Genomic DNA, 15517 nt, shown 5'->3' with positions numbered 1-15517 from the left:
TTTCCTCTGATGCTTTTATTTTTTTTAATTTATTTTTTATTGGTGTTCAATTTACCAACATACAGAACAACACCCAGTGCTCATCCCGTCAAGTGCTCCCCTCAGTGCCCATCACCCATTCACCCCCACCCCCCGTTATTTGGGGTCTTTTCTGATTCTACACCAATCTTAAAATAATTTGTTCTAACTCTCTGAAGAAAGTCCATGGTATTTTGATAGGGATTGCATTAAACGTGTACATTGCCCTGGGTAACATTGACATTTTCACAATATTAATTCTGCCAATCTATGAGCATGGAATATTTTTCCATCTCTTTGTATCTTCCTCAATTTCTTTCAGAAGTGTTCTGTAGTTTTTAGGGTATAGATCCTTTACCTCTTTGGTTAGGTTTATTCCTAGGTATCTTATGCTTTTGGGTGCAATTGTCAATGGGACTGACTCCTTAATTTCTTTCTTCAGTCTCATTGTTAGTGTATAGAAATGCCACTGATTTCTGGGCATTGATTTGATATCCTGCCACGCTGCCGAAGTTCCTGTATGAGTTCTAGCAATCTTGGGGTGGAGTCTTTTGGGTTTTCTAGGTACAGTATCATGTCATCGGTGAAGAGGGAGAGTTTGACTTCTTTGCCAATTTGAATGCCTTTAATGTCTTTTTGTTGTCTGATTGCTGAGGCTACGAACTTCCAGTACTATGTTGAATAGCATTGGTGAGAGTGGACATCCCTGTCTTGTTCCTGATCTTAGGGGAAAGGCTCCCAGTGCTTCCCCATTGAGAATGATATTTGCTGTGGGCTTTTCGTAGACGGCTTTTAAGATGTCGAGGAATGTTCCCTCTATCCCTACACTCTGAAGAGTATTGATCAGGAATGGATGCTGTATTTTGTCAAAAGCTTTCTCTGCATCTAATGAGAGGATCATATGGTTCTTGGTTTTTCTCTTGCTGATATGATGAATCACATTGATTATTTTAGGAGTGTTGAACCAGCCTTGTGTCCCGGGGATAAATCCTACTTGGTCATGGTGAATAATTTTCTTAATGTACTGTTGGATCCTGTTGGCTAGTATCTTGTTGAGAATTTTTGCATCCATGTTCATCAGGGATATTGGTCTGTAATTCTCCTTTTTGGTGGGGTCTTTGTCTGGTTTTGGATCCTCTGATGCTTTTAAATTATACATCGTGGTACTTTAGGTCCATTCCCAGTGTCACACAGGCGAGACCAGATGGTACCTGGGCCACATTTCTACCAGAGACAGCCAACTACTGACCATCGTGCCCATGCCCTCCCTGCTGTCCCTGCAGCCCCTGCCTTTCTGTCTCTGCGGCCTTTCCTCCTCTGGGACGTGTGTGTACCTGGCGTCCTCCGTGTGGCCTCCTGTCTCTGCCGCAGACACGAGAGTGACTCCTCGTTTTCCCAGTAGTTAAGAAACATGTCATTTTGAAGCTGAGTGAACAAAGATCATGTGAAGCCCCAAACGAAATGTTTCCATTGTCCAGGATAGGTTCCCCGGTGTAATGTGTCAGGTAAAAAAGTAAATGGTTCCTTAAGGTTTCAGACAGACGGTATTTACTTAATAAAATGAAGATTCCCATAGAGAGAAAAGAGGACATTTGCCTTCTACCTAGGAATAACGGCCCGTTGCACGTGGTTGGGTCCTCCAGGCCCGAAACTGGTCACTCACAATGATACACACGCGCGCCCGTTTTCATCGCCACAGGTTTCATGATAGCCAATGGGGGGCACGCTAAGGGACATGAATCAGAGAGAGAAAAGACAAGCATCGCATGAGTACACGTATATGTGGAATCTAAAACATAGAAACCTCCCCGGCAAACAGACTACAAGACAACAAAAACACAATGACCTGAACTCAGATACAGAAAACATACACGTGGTTGCCAAGTAAGGGGTGGGACGTGGACTGAATACTTAAGACAACAGAAACTGACAACGATTCAAAAAAAGACAGAGAAAAAAAAAAGACAGAGAATATCAAGAAGGAACCTGGAGAGTAAATATCTCTTCGATATATTAACTTCTAGCTTCCTATTACCCCGGGTCCCTTAGTTACTAATTTATGCTACAGCATCCAATTCTCCGGGCCTCGCGGGAATCCTCGTGTTGACACGGTAGGACTGTTGAAGTATTTCGTAGCATTAATTACAGAGGCCTTAGCTCCTGGGTGTGTGAGTCTCTAGGTGTTCTTCTGGGTTCAAGTGTAAGTATGTAATCACAACTTCCCTAGATCAAAGTGCACGGTTTCCCGAGTCTTGGTAGAAGTGCACGTCACAAAACAATCGCTGCAGGTAAGGAAATGCACAGGTACCCACCAGCCCGAATGATGTGTCCTGCTTGTTTTGCAGCCCATGGTTAGCTCCAGGTGTGACTTCTCTTGGTCCCTAGAGAATCACACTTTCCTCAGGGTCACACTCCCCTCCAGGCCCCAGGGGAGTGTCCTCAGACAGGCCCGCCCTCCACGGAGCCTAGAGGGGACCCGAGAGGGCCTCCACCCACTAGTCTAGTTGGGGCATCGGGCACCCAGGCTCAGTCCTGAGGGGCGTGGACGACCCCATCGCTCCTGGAGGCACGAAGCCTCTCTCTGGCTCCGTGTCTCCCTCCCTGTCTCCCTGTCCCCATCTCTCTCTCTCTCCTCCCAGTCTCTGTGTCCCTCCCAGTCTTTCTTGCCTCAATCCCTACACCTCGGCCTGTCCCTCCCTGTCTCTCTCTCCCTGTCTCTGTGTCTACCTTCCTGTCTCTTGGTCTCTCACTCGTCTCCCTCCCTGTCTTGTTCTCTCTCTCCATCCTGTGTCTGTCTCGGTCTCCCCCTCCCTGTCAAAGAGAAGAGGCTGAGATAAGAATGCATTAAGTCCATTCAAATGAAGTGAACACAGTCATCAAATATAGCCTGAACAGGAGACAGTAGATGGAACAAAAGACCTTGCACAAAAATTTAAGTATTTGTAGAATACAAATACAGGGGAAAAGAAAGAGAAGTATGATTACAGAATAAAGGTGAGTTGCAAAGATCCAACCTGCAAGTATTAAAGAATTTCCAAAGAAGGAAATGGTAAGTGGATCAGAGGCAATATCCCAAAGTATAAGAGACCTTTCTGAATCTCAAAAAGAAATGCTCTGAAGATCAAAATGCCCCCACAAAATTCTAGGGAAAATTAATGAAAGAGGTCTACACCTGCACGTATCCCCTTGAAAATGTGTTCTCCTCATTATAGCCAGGATGATTATTCAAAATAGGAGTCTCAGAAGATCGTTCCAAGCTTTAAATTGTTTAATGCATTTCCTGTTTGGCTCCGCACCTCTCCACACACTTCTCCCTGGCTTTCGGCCTAACTGGCCTTCTTTCTGGTGCTTGCATGTGCCTTGCACCTCCTGGCATTAGGAAGCTAGTATAAGGTGCTCTCTCCCCCTCGAAATGCTCTCAACCCTCCCCCCCTAGGGTTCCTCTGGTTAACTCTTACTTTGGGATCTCATATATCACTTCCTCAAGGAAAGCTTCCCAGATCTCTCTAACTAGACTGATGTACCTATTAAATGCTCTTGTAGCACCATGTACCTTCTACATTAGTACTTTGACAACTAGATTTATATTTATGCGTGTGAGTCTTTGATTACTGTCTGCCCTTAGAGTATAGCATCCATGAAAGCAGAGACCAAGGAGCAAAGTCAAGTTTCATAGCAGCAGCCAAATTGGGAGGATGTACATGCAGCATCCAGCCAGCCCATGCTACACACATCCTTGCAACACCAAACGGAAGTGCAGGCTTGGCTGCTGCCGGCTCCTCTCCCTGCCTTCAGGGGCCTCTTGTCAGCCTCCTGCCTTAAGTACTGCCCAGGTGGGAAGGAAGCGCCAATCTTACTCATCCCCAAAACTCCAGGGACACATGTCGGTCTCCCAGTCGCTCATGGTGTACCTGTCTGACTGCATTCTGGTGCCAGGGTGGAGAGGAGACCTACATTTGCTACAGCTTCAGCACAAATCTCTCTCTGCCAGCTTCTCTGACCATTCGCTCTCTTAGAGCTTCCCCCACTTGATGGGTGAGGGACCAAGGAGTACCATTCCTCTCCCTCGCTGGAAGGGGAGGAGAAGAGGACCTTGGGCTGCCTTAGCACAAAGCCAACACACACTCTCCTATGTAATGAAACTCCCTTTCCCGTTTCAAGTCTTTTCATGCAGTCTACCAGTGCATGATGACGGGCGACGATCACAGGACTGCTTTGCGTCTAGCACTCATTGAGCCTCTTCGAGAAAGTGGATACAACAGGGAAAGCCCCAGTCAACATCGTGTTAGGACTGCACCCTGAACGTTGGGAAGATAGAGAATGAGTTGACCATAATCCCACTTCTCTAAAACCAATGGCACCTCTTTTTCGTGTTTTCTCTTCCACTATCTTATCAAGTATTCATTGCATGTGGGTCCTTCTGATTTTAGGGGGCGGATCTATTTCCTGGATCTGAATGCCTGTTTCCCTTCCCAGATTAGGAAAGTTTTCAGCAATGACTTATTCAAATACATATTCTGGCCCTCTGGCCCTTTTGGTGCCCTCGGGAACCCCAATTAAATGTAGGTTTTTCTTCCTCAGGCTTTCGTTTATTTCCCTTAATCTATCCTCATGGTCTTTTAATTGTTTGTCTCTTTTTTCCTCAGTTTCCCTCTTTGCCATCAACTTGTCTTCTATGTCACTCACTCGTTCTTCCACCTCATTAACCCTCGTCGTTAGGACCTCTCCAGTTTGGATTGCATCTCATTTAATTGATTTTTAATTTCTGCCTGATTAGATCTAAATTCTGCAGTCATGAAGTCTCTTGAGTCCTTTATGCTTTTTTCTACAGTTACCAGTAGCTTTTTAATAGTGCTTCTGAATTGGCTTTCTGACACTGAATTGTAGTCCAGATTTTGTCACCCTGTGGGAGAGAGGACTCTTTCTGATTCTTTCTTTTGAAGTGAGTTTTTCCTTCTAGTCATTTTGCTCAGTGCAGAGTGGCCAAAAACAAGTTGTTGGGAAAAGGAGAAAAAGAGAGAAGATAAGGAAGAAAAGAAAAAGAAAAGAAAAAAAGGGAAAAAGAAAGAAAAAAAAGAAAGAAAAGCAAAAAAGGGGGGAGAAGCAACAGAAATCAAAACACAAAAAACAAGGGGGAGTATCTTCTGGTTGTGTATACTGTAACTCCCTCGACTTCCCTTGACCTTTCCAGTGCTGCTTGGTCAATTTTTTTTTCCCCCTGTCAGTCTAGCTGGTCTTCTGGGGCAGGGGTCTGCTGTGCTGATTCTCAGGTGTGAGCACTTGGGGGAGCTGTTCAGTGTCCTGCCTGGTGCAGCGCTCAGTGAAGGTTGTTTAACCTGTTTGTCCTGTGAGGACACAGTGAGGCTCAGTGGGGGTTGTTTACCCCTGAGGCCCCAGGAGGAACCACCTCAGTGGCGGGGCCAGCTCTCCAGCCCTGGAGTCAGCTCCCACAGTAACTGCGGAGCTCTCAGCCTGCAAGGGCCTGGATGCTCCTGCAGGGGAGCTGCTGATCTGCTCAGCTCGGGGCCACCCGGCTGCAGGAGTGTCCTTGCTGTCCTGGGCCCTCCTGGCCTCTGCCTGTCCTGGGGGGGGAGTGCTGGTTCCTGGGCTGTGTCCCCAGCACCCTGTGCTCCTGGGTCCAGCCGTGTGTGCTGCAGCCCTTTAGGGAACTCGGCCGCAGGGTGTGGGCCTGGGGGTGCAGGTCCTGTTGGTGCAGGTCCTGTTGGTGCCCCTGGGAGCCTGAGCGCATCCCCGCCCTCCTGGGGTCCTACTCCACCTCCCTGCAAGCGCCTTTCTGCCCGGGAAGATTGGGGAATCTCCCCGGGGTGCAGGTCCTGTTGGTGCCCCTGGGAGCCTGAGCGCATCCCCGCCCTCCTGGGGTCCTACTCCACCTCCCTGCAAGCGCCTTTCTGCCCGGGAAGATTGGGGAAGCTCCTGCTCCTCCGGGCCGGGCTCTCCCGTCCTGGGGGCTCTCCCGTCCTGGGGGCTCTCGCCGCGGCCCTAGCCCAGCTCCTCGCGCCCCCCCCCACTCGGAGGCCTTTTTTTTCTTGTTTATTCATGAGAGACACAGAGAGAGGCAGAGACATAAGCAGAGGGAGAAGCAGGGTCCCTGTGGGGAGCCTGATGAGAACTCAATTCCAGGACCCTGGGATCATGACCTGAGCCAAAAGCAGATGCTCAACCACTGAGCCACCCAGGTGCCCCTCTCTTACTGCGTTTAAGGTCTCTTTAATCCTTAATGTTCACAGTTTCTCTCTGTTAGAGCTAGCTGTGGATTTCTTGTTTCTGTGAGATTTCATAATGTGTCCCGATTCTGAGGATTAATGTGTTTTATCATTTCTGGAACAAATTCAGTTATTATCACTTTGAATATTTCCTCTTCCTTATTTTCTCTAGTTTCTGCATCTTATACTTTTATCAGACATATGTTGCACTCTTTTTAAAAATTTTTTTTATTGGAGTTCAATTTGCCAACATACAGCATAACACCCGGTGCTCAGCCCATCAAGTGCCCCCCTCAGATGTTGCAGTCTTAAATTCTATTTTACAGTCTTCTTAACCTTACTTTCATATTAAATGGGTTTGATCACCAAATTCCAATGTGTGCGTTTGTGTGGGGGGGGTGGTTTCCCCATACCACCAAGCACTTCTTCAACATCAACTGGGTATGCGACCTTTCAACTCAATTCTGACACTGCTCACCTAGAGATAGCTTCAGATTCCACACGTTAAGGGTTCAGTACCACAAGACTAGCTCCACTTCAGATACCAGTCACAGTCTGGTTGACTTGTCATTCTGACTATGAATCAGAGGTTCCCAGGGCCCCTTCCTTGGGTTGGATTAATTTGATAGAGCCGGTCATAGAACTCAGAGAAACTTAGATTACTGGTTTATTATAAAAGGATATAATTCAAGAACAGCCAGATGGAAGATATGCACAGGGCAAGTTATGTGGTAAGAGACACGGGGCTTCCATGACCTCTCTGGCATGCCACTCTCCCAGCACCGGCCATGTGTCTACCAACCCAGAAGCTTTCTCAATGTTATCCTTTGGGGGTTTTATGGAAGCCTCATTAGGTAAGCATGATTGATTACATCGTCGGCCATTGCTGATTCATTCAAACCTCCAGCCCCTCTCCCTTCCTCAGAGGTCAGGGGGTGGGACTAGAAGTTCCCACCCTTTATTCTTGGTTGGTGCCCCTGACAACCAGCCCCATCCTTAGGTGCTATCCAAGTCACCTCACTACCATAAACGCAGTTGTGGTGGTAGTGGGAAGGGGCTTGTTATAAGTAATAAGACACTCAGTAACCTTTATGGCTCTGAGGTGATTTCAGGAACTGAGAACAAGAGACCAAGTGTTATGACAAAGGATGCTCCCCTTGCTCTTATTGCTCAGAAAATTCCCAGGGTATTGGGAGCTATGAGCCAGGAGCTGTGGACAAGGGCCAAATAAATGAGAAATATATTTTGGTCATCTGAATGGCCAAATACATATTTCATATAAATCAAAATATCACAGATTGTTTCCTTCTTTCATCTCTTTGTGCTGTCTCTTGATAATTCCCTCACATCATCCTTTCTCTCTTCAGTGCCATCTAATGTCAAGTTTATCTTATTATTATTACATTATTATTTCAATGATCATATTTTTCAAGCTGCTATTAGAAAATGGTGTCCAGGGACACCTGGGGGGCTCAGCAGTTGAGCGCCTGCCTTTGGCCCAGGGCCTGATCCCGGAGTCCTGGTCCTGGGATCAAATTTCACTTTGGACTCCCTGCATGGAGCCTGCTTCTCTGCCTCTCTCTCTCTCTCTCTCTCTCTCTGTGTGTGTGTCTCTCATGAATCAATAAATAAAATCTTAAAAAAAGAAAATAGTGTCCAATCTGAAGTGTATACTACCCACTGAGTTTACTTCAATGACTATATTTTTCATTCTGGTGTTGGTTTTGTTGTTTGTTTGTTTTGGCATCTGTTCTGCAGTATCTTGTGCTTTTTAACAGAATTTCAAGTTTTTGTTCTATGCCTTTAATTACATGACATTATTGCTGAAGTGTTTGTGTAAATATGCCCTTCTTTATGCCTGCTGACCATCCCTCACACGGATTGTTTGCTCATATGTTTTCTAAATTTGGATTGTGAGCTCCTCTTCAGCAGGGCTTTCCTTGTGACTTGGACTATGGTGGTGTTACTACAGAGAGATAGACTGTGTATCTAACACCTCAGAGGTATCACTGACCTAAAAACAGTTTAATTTTTGGCTGTGGATTTCTGTATCACATAGTTCACGTTTTGGACTCAAAACAGGGTCAGGAGGTAGGCACAGAATTCTTTTTTTTTAATATTTTATTTATTTACCCATGACAGAAACACACACACACACACACACACACACACACACACTCACAGAGACAGAAGAGAGAGACAGTGAAGCAGGCAAAGGTAGAAGCAGGTTCCCTGCAGGGAGCCCGACACAGGACTCAATCCCAGGATGCCAGCATCACCCTCTGAGACTAAGGCAGATGATCAGCTCTTGAGCCACCCAGGCATTCCAGGCACAGGATTTTAATATCTCAGGAGAATTTTTTTTTTTAACTCAGACCTCAGTAGGAAACCTTGCCATTTCTTTGTGATAACAGTTGTTTTAGATCCATATAGAAAAGCAGCAAAACCTAAGCTCCTAGCAGTTAACAAATTTAACAATCTGCACGCCAACCAATCCTAGACTGCCATAACATCACCTCAAGTGCTTATCTCTACTTATTTTCTTCAACTGGACATTTCCTTTTCATTATCTAGGATTGGCTGCACCATAATTTGCCTAAATCCTTATTTACATGCATTAAGGTTGTCTCGCATATTTCTCTAATCTCATAAAAAATATCACCATGAATAGTCCTACAGGTATTGAGAATTATGGGTGTTGTTTTGTATCTTCCTGGTGTATGAATTTTTTTCTCAGCAGCATTCATCAACATCAGAAAGTCAAATTGTTGGAATCTCTCATACTGGGGATTTTCTGCCCAGGAAAGCAGAATAAAAAGATCTGTCAAGAGAGCATAGACTATGGTAAGAAAACCAATGAAATTATGAATCATAGATTCTGAAGTGGGTGAGGAGAGAAAACAAGATAACAGGAATCAGAATTAATAAGAAAGAGTCAGTGGTTGTAGGCCCCAGTGAAGTAGGATCAATTCAGTGATTACAGTGTAAGTTCAGGAAGTAGTAGTCAGAAAATGCAATGTATGTGTACATGATTTCAAGGGTGGGATAATTCTTGGGTCCTGGAAAAGACCAGGTATGGCCACAAGCAGCTGAAGTCCAATGGATGGGTGGATATTATTGATAAAGAAATCAAAGGAGAAGCCAAAGCATTGAATCTACATGGACACTGTGGATTCGATGGGATCATCTACATGGACACTGACGTCACTCAAGACGAAGGACTCAAGGGATCCCTGGGTTGCTCAGTGTATTGAGCATCTGCCTTTGCTCCAAATCATGATCCTGGAGTCCTGGTATCTAGCCCCATGTCAGACTCCACAATTAGTGGGAAATCTGCTTCTACTTCTCCCTTTGCCTCTCCCGCAGCTGTTTCTTTCCTTTTTTCTTTTTTCTTTCTTCTTTCTTCTTCTTCTTCCTCCTCCTTCTTCCTCCTCCTTCTTCTTCCTCCTTCTTCTTCTTCCTCTTCTTCCTCCTCCTCCTTCTTCCTCTTCTTCTTCTTCCTCTCCCTCCCTCCTTCCCTCTCTCTCTCTCTCTTTCAATCTCTCTCTCTTGCTAACTTTCTCAAATAAAAATTTTTTTAAAAACGATGATGGATTCAAGACTAAGACTTTGAAATAAGCACAAATTATTCACAGAAAGAAAAGGTATCCATATCAGAAGTGTCAGGAAAATGGTGAGTAGCAAAGTTTCTATGGGACAAGAGATTTTCTAATTGGAGGACAGGAAAAGTGGTATGAAGGAGTCAGAAGAAACAAGGAAAATACTCTACATCCCCACCTCAAAGAACTGTAGAGTCTGGGAGAAACGGTCCCTATTTAAGACATATGCTAAGGAAGCAGTATTTTCATGGAAAATCCAGGTTACAGTTAAAGCCAGGAGATTCAAGAAACAGGAAATCAAGAAACTGTCTAAGGAAACAGGAAGTTTTCCAGGCATGCAGCTGGACCTCTTAAGGAATGCAATGGATGGTTGGGTGAAGTACGCAAGGATATGGATATTGGGCCAAGGAAGCACAATCAGAATATGATGGGGATAAGAGTACAGGAGAGAATACAGGACCAAAGGGGCCGATGATTTGGGTGATGGTCGAAAAACCCAAGAATAATAAGCAGAGAGAACTGCTACATCAGACAAGGGAAGGGCAAGGACACAAGAGTCTCCTAACTCACCTGACATGCAGTTGGGCATCTCAGGTAGTGAGCCAGGAAGGAAGCCCAAATGTAGGTACTGAGCACTCGGGAGCTGTTGGCCTCAGTCCTATTTCTGGCTACAGGGGAGGGTCAGGCAACACACCAAGGGACCCCGGGAACCAAGAAGAAAGCTACACTGTCAAGTCCTGTTCCAAAGCATCCCCACAAGATCCTGTCCAGAAACATGGGAGAGGGTCAGCTGACAGTACTCTGTGCATGCTGTGCACCGTCCCACAGGCCTGCCTGCGACACCCCAAGTTTTGGCTCAAGTGTCAGTCACACCGGTTTGGAACCCACTGCCTGCCTATCTACTTCCCTGTCTGGCCTACAGTATCCTTACGGGAAAAATAGACATAATATCACTGACCACTCCATGTTCATGGAGGGACCTAAGTGATGCACAAGGGCTTTGGAGAGTGTAGTAAGTTAACCAGCTGGAGGCATGCACGTCCCACTTTGCCCACACCTGCTTCAGATCCATTCTCTTGGTGCGCAGCCCCTGACTGCAGCACAGCCCTTTCACTGATCTTTGCCTAGTAAGGGGCAAAACTACAGGTTATCCCAAGGCCTAGGGACTCCTCGATATTTCTTCTGTCTGCTATTTCCTGGGGTCAGTCTCCAACCTCGCACCCGGGGCCCTGTCCCTGGCTGGTGAGCCCGCTGACACGCCCGGAGGGAGGGGCACACATATTTCATAATGGGCATTGAGCCAGGGGATGATGCGGGGCTGGCGTGGGACATAAAGACTGGGGTAAGTCTGAGCTTATGTCCAGTTACTCATTTGGTCAAGATGAGTAACTAGCCAAACGCCGTTTGGAGAAATGACCAAAAAGCTGCCTCGGATCTCCTGTTCTCGACCCCAGGCTCCACCTGCCTACTCTATTCCTTCCTCCTCTGGACCCTGCCCTCCACCTATCTACTCTATTCCTCCCGCCTCTCGTTGTCCTTCCTCCTCTCATCGTCATCCAAAGCCGCTTCCTCTTGTGTCCATTTACACCCCCAACACTCCCCAGGATTGTCCACCTCTCTCAACTCACAGGCCTACCTGTTTCCCTCCTGTTCCTAGTGCTTTCCTTTCTAGCCGCGCTAACCTACAGGTTTCCCCACGCACTCCTTGCTCTATTCCTTCCAAAAGGTCCAGTCCCCGCTGTTTTTGTCTCGCTCCTGTTCCCTGTTTCCCCACTGTCTACTTTCCTCCTATTCCCACTCTCAGCCCCAAGAAGACTTGAAAGTCTTATCCTCCCCAACCTTCCAGCCAACTCCAACCAGACCTCCGTGATTCACAAATCCTATCCTGGAGAGATGATTTCCCTGTGAGTGGGCCGGTCCTGATATCATCCGGAATTGCCAGAACAGTCGATCCCCAGGAGCTTGACTTGGTGAAGGTTGGGAACTCAAGACAATGCCAATCAACATTTAGCTCGGAGGGTAAGCCTTTTCCATGATGGCGTTTTCACCCATAACAAGGTTATTGTACTATTCTCTGTATGTTACCTTCATCCTTGGAAATCGCCTTCAGATGCCGGAGATACCTTTAGCAAGATCCTTTTTTCCAGAAAACCTGTTTCTTTCCTCTCTTTCCCAATTAGCCAGCCTGAATGAATTCTACATTTATAACTGGTTTCTCCGTAGAATTTGGTCTGTGACCACAGAGCAAACAGCAAGACCAGGGACACAAGGTAGAGAAGAGTGAGTGGAAAACATCTCATCTGATCTCTACACGGGTGAGTCCTATTGATCTGCCCTGGATGAAAGTGAATGCGAGAATGGGCGACCCCTAAGAACTCACACACAGAGCACAAGACCCCTATTATAGACATACAAGGATTCAAGGTTCCCTGGTCTGGTTCCTCCAAGACTCTATTGTCCTGCACCCTAGGACTTGTAGAAACGTACTAGGGATTTTCTGTTTTGAGAAATGCCTCCGGCAAAAAGGTGCGGGGGCGGGGGGGGGGCGGCACCTCCCATTATCTTGTCATCAAAGCTCTGAGGGTTGAACCTCTGGATCCCAGAAAAAGGCAGGTACCAAGCCTAGAAGGCAAGGACACATCCATATCCTCTCCAGATGATAGCATCAAATAAACTTATGGTGTATATTATATAATGTTCATCATAATATATTAACAATTAACATAATAATATAATATATATGTATTTATCATATATATTTAAAGTTCTCTTAAACCAAGTACAGATTCAGTGGAATCTCAATCAAAATTGTAACACATATATTTGGAAACTTGATAAGCTGATTATCATTTCCACAGACAGGCAAAAGACCCAAGAATATCCATGACTCCCTTAAGAACTGGTAGGAGTAATTTTCCTGCCAGACACCAAGACTTACCACAAAAATTGTAGTAATTAAGATCGCATAGTATTAGTGCCAGCATAAACAAATAGATAAGTGGCAAGAAGAGTCCAGACCCAGGTTCACACCTATGTGGACACTTGACTGAAGACAAAAGTATCATAACAGAATGATGCAGATGGACTGTGTTTGCAACACATTGGTTCTTGGTCAATTGGATACTTATAGAGAAAAAAATTAAGCTAGATTCCTACGACATAAGCACACTCAAGGATCCACTTCAGGTAAAAATTACATCTAAATGTGAAAGAGCAAAAACAAATTGTGTAGGATCGCTCGGGTCATCAATGGCTATTGAGCACTGGAGACGCACTGTAAGGTATAAAATTTACACTGGATTTTAAACATAGTATCAACAATCAATAAAACATCTCAAGAGTATTTATATTGAAATGTTGATGATTTGGACATACTGGATTCAATAAAACATATTTTTTTAAAGATTTTGCTTATTTATTCACGAGAGACACAGGGAGGGAGAGGCAGAGACACGGGCAGAGGGAGAAGCAGGCTCCATGCAGGGAGCCCGAAGTGGGACTCGATCCCGGGTCTCCAGGATCAGGCCCTGAGATGAAGGCAGCGCTAAACCGCTGAGCCATCGGGCTGCCCATCCCTACAACATGTTTGAAATTAATTGACCTGTTTCTTTTTGCTCTTTTCATTAGATACTAGAAAATTTTGTGCCCAATGTGGCTTGTTTCATATTTTTATTGGACAATACTGACTTGAAGGTCATGTGAGAAAAATATTTTCACAGCATCAACTAGGAAAAATGTCTTGTCACTTAGAAAGCACGAAGCAAACCATACCCTGGGAACCTAAGTGTGCAGAACACACGGCTCCCAAAAGGGCTTATTATATCCCTATTGGATAAAGAACTCCAGCAAAATGGTGAAGAAAAGACCAGCGATACAAAAGAAAACTAGGAAAAGATTGGTAACAGGAACTTCACAAAAGAGGATATCCAAGTGACTGACGGGCATACAAAAAATGTGGCCAACCTCATTAGTCAATAGGAAAAAGCAAATCAAAATCATAATGAGAGGGGTGCCTGGGTGGCTCAGTTGGTTCAGTGTCTGCTTTTGGCTAGCCCTACTAAACCAATCGTATCTCTTTGGAAAACCCCATTTGGCTATGGTTGGTTCAGTTTTCTTCTTATATATTGCTTGACTTAAATTCCTAATGCCTTGTTAAGGATTTTTGACATCTGTGTTTACGAGGTTATTTATCTTTAGTTTTCTCTTTTGTACCATTTGTCTGGTTTTAGTGTTGATGTAATGGTAAACTCATCATGACTTAGGAAATGAGGTTTTTGGCTGGCTCAGTTGGTAGAGCATGTGACTTCTGATCTCAGGGTTACGAGTTCAACCCAGGTTGGAGGATGACGAGCTTTCTTAAAATTATTTTTTAATTAAGAAATAAAAATAGCCAAAACCAATGAGCTGGGAAATGTATCTTCCACTCCCGTCTAATGGAAGAGTTTGGGGAAGAGTGGTATTTTCTTCACTATAGGTTGGACCCACTGACCAGAAAAGACAGTTGAGCCTGGAGGCTATCTTGTGGAAAGTTTTTCGATTATAAATTTAAAAAGAGTTCTTTACAAATAAAATTTTTAAAAATAGACATAAAGCTATGCAGATTTTCTATTTCTTTTCTTTGTTTTCCTCTTCTGGTCAGTTCTGGAAATCTACACCTTCAGAGAACTAATCCATTTCATCGAAATCTTCACATTTCTATTGGTTGCTTTTCCTCCTGGCTATGGGTCACATTTTCCTGCTTCTTCTACTGTCTGCTTTTCTAGTACTTTTCAACCGATGCTGTCCTTTGCGAATGTTCTATTGCTGAGTGCTGGATTTGGCTGTGTTTCTTTCAGACGTGCTGGAAATTCTTCCGGGAGGCAGTTTGGCCCCGTGTGGATCCACCTGAAACTTCCAGAGCTTGTTTGGAAGCCGTGTTAGGATAAGGCTAAAGCAACCTCTTCTCTAAGCTAGCGGAGTCCAATTACTGAGATGTAAACTTCTGAGGGCCTCTATCCAACCCTTTCAACTAGGACGCTCTACCCTGTGTGCTCACAACTACAGTCCTGTACACATTCTGGGTGTTGCTGGGCTCACAGCGTTGCCGTCGTCCCTTCACCGAGTTTCTGCCTCTTAGTGCTGCCCAAGACTGCAGGCCTTTCCTTACACATCCCTGACGCTCCTCACTCTCCCTCCTTCCCCTCTCTCCAATTTTCTGCTCCACAACTTCTCAGCCTGCCTCACATGCCTGAACCTCAGTCTGTGTCTCCTCACCCAAGTGCTGTCACCTGCTCATCTTGGCTTCTGCTTTCCTGCATATTTCTCCAAGCAGAAAGCTGGAGCAACTGCAGGGCTCATCTCCTTTGCCTCCCTTTTCACAAGGAGTCATAGTGCAGGGCTACTCGGTACCCAGGGCCTGCATTTAAAAATCTTGTTTTATTTTTCTAAGCTCTATTTGGTGTCTCTGTTCTCCTTATGCGAATAAACACTCCCTCTGTCCGGGAAGCAGATGTAGGGCAGGGGATTGGTGGCAAGATGCTCTCGTACCTAGTATGCAAAAGGCATGTTTGCTGCTGCTGAGCCGAGTGGGTGGGACTTGCTCAGAAGTCTACATATTTAAACATGTCCTTCTTTCAGTTTCTATCCTACATTACAATCAGGTTGTTGTAATCAAAAAACTAAAACCAAACTCATGAA

General features: G+C 45.3%; 1 protein-coding gene across 1 annotated transcript in view; it reads right to left on the bottom strand.

Moving 5' to 3' along the window:
* Window positions 1-15517, bottom strand: part of LOC112650948 (transcription intermediary factor 1-alpha-like) — a 117304-nt gene continuing 101787 nt past the window's right edge. Inside the window, exon 6 of the mRNA XM_035699506.2 lies at window positions 1-1744. The gene's annotated coding sequence lies outside the window, so the exon portion shown is untranslated. The remainder of the gene's footprint in view (window positions 1745-15517) is intronic.

The sequence above is a fragment of the Canis lupus genome, chromosome 16, assembly GCF_003254725.2.
Source record: "Canis lupus dingo isolate Sandy chromosome 16, ASM325472v2, whole genome shotgun sequence".
Taxonomy (NCBI): domain Eukaryota; kingdom Metazoa; phylum Chordata; class Mammalia; order Carnivora; family Canidae; genus Canis; species Canis lupus.
Note: the sequence above shows the minus strand (reverse complement) of the source record. Positions and strands in the feature narration are given on the sequence as shown.